At 33.5% G+C, this 6,000-nt stretch overlaps 1 pseudogene; it reads left to right on the forward strand.

Annotated features, from left to right (window-relative positions):
* LOC137645025 (neuroligin-4, X-linked-like) overlaps nt 1-6,000 on the forward strand; it is a 69,502-nt pseudogene that overhangs the window by 58,010 nt on the left and 5,492 nt on the right.

Genomic DNA, 6,000 nt, shown 5'->3' on the forward strand with positions numbered 1-6,000 from the left:
AGTGCTCCTCTTAAGATGATGAGCGAGGCTCTCTGAAATACCATGCATACTTAAATTGCTCAAATCACCTAAAATTGTAGAAAATACCTCAACAGACTATTTCACGCTCCATTATTGTTACACACACATAACACTTCTATATGTTAGTTATATATGATGTCTATCATTATTATGTATTGTTCAATGGGGCCCAAGACACTAGCCAGCCCCAGCTCCTCGCTCCCAGATGAGTGCGGACATGCCCTCAAAATTCAAATGATCAATTTTGACATATGGTGAACGCCCCAATCTGCGCCATGTTCTAATCTCCCACACTGTTAATCAAAGCGGAGCCATGAGTGATTCGTTATATATATGAAATTGAAATCTAAAAAAAAAAAAAAAAAAAACAAAAAAAAAAAAAACAGACAAAATATAAGATGAAATTAATTTCTTCCTCGTCGAAACGTTATTTACAAGCACTGTAGTTTAGAAGAAATAATTAATAGCATTAGAAATTAGTATCGGCAAGCCCATGTTAAGGCAAGGACTCTTAGACTCATTTTTCGCTGGCTACATAGGTCAAAAAGAAGCCTTTACTGCAACAGTTATCTTAACCTTTGTACCCGTAGCCACTACCAGATTATATACATCGGTATCCTGGAAAGAATGGTAAATGTGAAGGTTCTAAGTACCAGTTAAAAAACTGATCAATTCGCTAAAAACATGGGGCATTTTGGTTAAATTCAACTTTTTGAAGGTAATTAAAATACTTGAACCTTTTGAAATGGTTGGGTATGATTTGACACCTATACCAAAAAAAAAAAGAAAAAGAAAAAAAAATCTACCTGCTCAGTGTATGTAATAGTCTATACTCAGTCGTGAAACTATAGAAATTGTAATGTACTAGTAGTCTAAGGGGTGAATATAGATGGGGAAGTCATTTGCGCTGTTGCATACACATTTCATGTCCATAGGGGTGTGATTAATAGACTGATACTACAATCTGAATCAGGCCCCCTAACAAAAGTGTTTGTTTCTCACTCTTATGTAGGCATAGGCATCAGCTAATTGAGCAAACCATATGATCATCTTCCATCATCATCTATAATGGGTTTGTGTGCAGTGGACGAACCGGAGTTCACCATGTCCCCGGAAACTTTACCCACAATAGAAAAAAATTTCCCTTGTATAAGTCTATAGGTAATCTCATATATGCATGAAATTTATCTAATCACTTCTTCAAAATCACCTGGTCCATTTCCTAAATATGGTCTAAATATGTTTCAGTTAAAGGCTACATAAATTCTACATTATTTTGTCAATGAACTAGAGAGATAATAATAATATGGTTCCAGATATATTGACTTATCCATGCGGAGCTCATGCTTCTTTGTATGTCACCTATCAAATTGGCAATTTCAGTTTTGAACCCAGGTAAATAATTAGATGGCTAATTAAGATTTTTTTTTTTTTTTTTTTTTTAGCCTACTCTGACCTCGCCCAATTCACATACTCGACCAGCTGGTTAACTCTTTGTCAATCGCTTTATGTTGCATATCGTGATGCACCGAGGACCTCGGCTCTTAATGTTGGCAAAATAGATGAATTAAATAATAAATAAAACTTTCCTATCAATTCATCTTGATATTTGTGTTATAGCATATCTTTTGGATTGTTTTTTAAAACCTCATGATTTACGGCTAAATGGTGAGAATTACAATAATGCATGTCTAGATATGGAAAAGTTTGAGTTATTTGGCGAAAACAAAAATAAATAAAAACGCTACCTAAGCGGACACAAATACTCGCCAAAAATAGTATGAAAGATAGAAATAAGTATCAACACGTTTTTTTTTTTAATATATTTTTTTCTTTGATCAAGAAAATCATACGTGAAGAAAATATACCTTTTTGAAAAAAATAAATATTTCCGAGAGCATAAACAGGTGCAATTTCTTATTTTTTAATTGTTTTTGAAAAATTAATTTGATGACGCCAGAGACGTTCATTGATCGTTTAAGGGGCTTTGGCTGTAACAACGTTAGAGACATCCATTAGTCACCCAAGAGTCATGTGATTTCTCTAATACACTCAAATCTTTTCAATTGGTAATCAAGTTCAAATATGGAATCCTCTCTTTTCCGTTGTGTTGCTGCTGTAAGGCGGAGCAACACGACTTTCCACTTCTCAAACTCTTTCAATAACCTTTCCCCTCGTCCTCAGATGTTGGGTGGGATCATTTCACCCCCTGGCTGCTAGAAGAGGTAGCTGTAGGGATTAAAGAAGTAGCAGAGGCAGGAACTTAACTCATAAATGTAATTCTTCTCTACACTGTGAGCCAAAATTAAGATCTCCAGCATTTGTTAACCACAGCGTACTATATTCTGGATTGGGGTTGTTATCTAATACTCATGTCAATGACATCCTAAACGCTAATAATTTTTCTTACAGGTTAACAGCTTATCTGGAATTGTTCTCTTCTTTCCGGCTATCAATAATATTTTGTATTGTTATCATGACATTCCAATATGTATAGATGAGGGTTTGTGACCCTCATATCACGCTTATGTCCAATTGCCTGCTTATCACCATTTGGCAGGGTGGCATTTTTTGTTGCGATTTAATTACAATGACTGTATATCTGGGTTGCCAAACTAGGGAAAGACTATCACATCTGAATTTTGGTTGATGGGTTTCCTCATATCGCGTATTCATGAGTTAAGTAATGTGTATATCTCTTGCGGTTGCTGATGTACATCAGTATGGTGTCTGAGACACTCAAGAGGCCAATCTTTTATTTACATTTTGATTACTTCCTCAGGTAACTGTTGAATCTGTTATTTTTTCCAGCCAACATTATATTCTCTCAAGAAGGCTTTTGTTGACTGAAACCCATCTCTTGGATGTTAGTCGTCAAACGGCATGATTGTCAACTGTAACTGGGACAGTTATCAAATAACGGATTTTTTATCGCCACTGTTGCCTGTGCCTATATTATCATATGAGTCTGAGATACGTTCGAGTACGATGGTATGGTTATTGTCGCTTGTTGTTAGTTCTGATTGCTTATAAATTCGTTGATAAGCCATGTCCACCTATGTTTTCTTCATCAACTACGCGGCCTTCGACAGCCCCTTTCAGCCTCGTCCTCCATAGAAACAACGACTATAGCTTTCATCTTTTCTAGACATTTTACGCTTTTATTTATCATTTTTAACGTATCTTGTTCTTATTTCACAATAGTTTTCACACCCCACTCACTGACACAATTCATATCCCTTGCTTAGGCCAGTAATTAGCTCTTAGTTTCTGTTTCTCCTTTTAGCAATGACAACTATGATATAGGGACACTAGATACGACCAGAGGAAGATTTTTCTAGTTAAGGACAATCAATCGTCTGATACTATCACCCATTGTTAGATCATTTGCCCGCCACTCTCAGAAATGCGGGCCATGCTAAAAGTATTGAATTATTCCTCAATGAAAGATTTTTCATTCGAATTATGTTACGTACCAATAACATCAAAATAAGGATTCCATAAAATTTATATCCATAATATGTATTTGATTCACTGTCTAAGGGGCTTAGGCACATCTTACATTTGTATATGTAGAAATAGCAACTATTTACTATCAAATATATGCACTAGGTATATTTAATCTTGATTAAACACATGGAACCGGTATATAATCATCCTTTCCTTTTTATTTTTCATTATTTTATTTTTTTTTAGGAAAGAGGCTTTACATGATAATGAACAATAACTTCTCATGGCTTTACGTACTTCGATGCACTTTAAACCCCAAAAGATTTGATGAATGATGTGTCTATCATTCACTTACGTAGTGACAAAATGCTCTATAAACAAAAACAAACTACCATACGAACGCTCTATCATAAAATATACTTCGGACGATAGTAACATATTCACTATGACACTAATGACTAATCTATTAATCAACTCTGTTAGACAGCTCAGTGTCAGGTTATTGTTGAGATAGTTTTCCAACAAAAATATGCTTTCAAAAGCCAGACACTCCAATTTGAAATGGTGCATAGGGGAAATAGATATAAACATACACTCTCGCGTATTTTGAGTATAATAGTTAAAACGCAAGAATGCACATAAAACAATTAATAAAAGTCTAAGGATTTGGTTGACTCATTCATAAAGAGTTACAATCTATTTTACCGAAAGAATTCATTGCAGTTAAACATCGATTTTATTACGCCACAAATACTGGCAGTTTTATCCTGAGGCATATATTCCAGCAGAAAAGAGGCGCCGAAGCTTGCCGTCGTAACTTTGAACTTGTTTTTCTTGATTTTGTTTATTGCAGTTTTCTGCACGTGTGTTTTTCTCAGTAAACGTAGTAACTTTAAACGCCGAGGGTTAAATGTTTTTTTGCAGTTTTATAGGTAAATTTAGATGTTTGTAACTCTTCATTAAATGGAGTTGGTAAAATATGGCTTCCATGAAGCAACATGTTTTCATCACAAATTTCCGTTAATTGAGAGAATCTTTTTCTCCATTATTTTTAAAGTTAAATTGCTTCGATAAAAAAAACAACTATAATATAGAATAACGAGCCGTGGATGTCTGCTGATAAGTCCCTTATCAGTGAGAGTGTAAGTTATTCACTATAGAAAATTTACGACTAAAGATTTTTTTCTTTTACTCTACAGGAAATCATGCTAGCTATTACAGCTCAGTACACTGATTGGGCTAGTGCCGAACATCATCCAATTAATATCAGGGATTTAACGGGAGAGGCTCTTCACGATGCAAACATAGTCTCTCCTATTTCATTGCTTGCCAGTCAGCTCTACACAACTTCGAGAACAACGTATCTGTATGTTTTGGATCACAGAAGTGAGACCCACCATTCGGAGGTAAAGGTTGGTAAAAGATGTTGAGTTCCAATTAATATAAGTTCTAACGCTATATGTTGTTACTATGAAATTTAATCAACTAATGCAATACTTTTCGAGTAAGGGAGGGTGGGGTTATTTACCACATGTTAACTCCCTTGTTAATAACAGAAATATGTCAATGGAAATGTAAATTAATTTTCTGTGAATGTTTATATATATATATATATATATATATATATATATATATATATATATACATACATATATATATATATATATATATATATATATATATATATATATATATATATATATATATATATATATATATATATATATATATATATATCTGGAAATATATGTTTTACTTTTAGTAATACAAATAAAGCTAATCGTGTTGATTGCATGACCAACGCAATGGGCTTCGATATATACTCTGATTTTAAATAGATATATTGGTTTTATATGTTCTACTTATATTCTGCAGCAAAAAAATTTAGGGTCTACAGCAAATGAGCTGACATATGTTTTCGGAGGTCCCCTGGGGGCTTACGGTATTGCAGCATCTGGCACAAATTTCACGAAGACAGACATTGTTTTGAGTGAATGTATGATCTCTCTGTGGACCAACTTCATAAAGTTCGGGTAAGGTATTACTGTATGTTATGGTATTCTATTTTATTATGTAAATATTTCTCTATTTCTCATCATCAACTATATATTTTTCTTTGTATGGATGATTCACTACAATCATTATAATGTTATTACATATAGCTCAAAATTACAACTAAGTAATCACTCCTTCCAGTTTCTATACTTTCATATGTGGTTGGTGTTGCAAGATATATGATTGTATTTATTCAATCAATATATCTATCTTTTTATGGAAATTTTTCTTGAATATATATATATATTTTTTTTTTACTTAGTATTCCGCAGTTAGATAGATTTTGTAATGTTTTTAATAATTATATTATAGGTTCCAGGCTTATTTTTGGAAATGAACAATTTCAAATAACATTAATACTATTTGCTCTCTCTCTCTCTCTCTCTCTCTCTCTCTCTCTCTCTCTCTCTCTCTCTCTCTCTCTCTCTCTCTCTCTCTCTCTCTCTCTCTCTCTCTTTCTAATATATATATATA

Source organism: Palaemon carinicauda, chromosome 1 (genome assembly GCF_036898095.1).
Source record: "Palaemon carinicauda isolate YSFRI2023 chromosome 1, ASM3689809v2, whole genome shotgun sequence".
In the NCBI taxonomy this organism is placed as follows: Eukaryota; Metazoa; Arthropoda; class Malacostraca; order Decapoda; family Palaemonidae; genus Palaemon; species Palaemon carinicauda.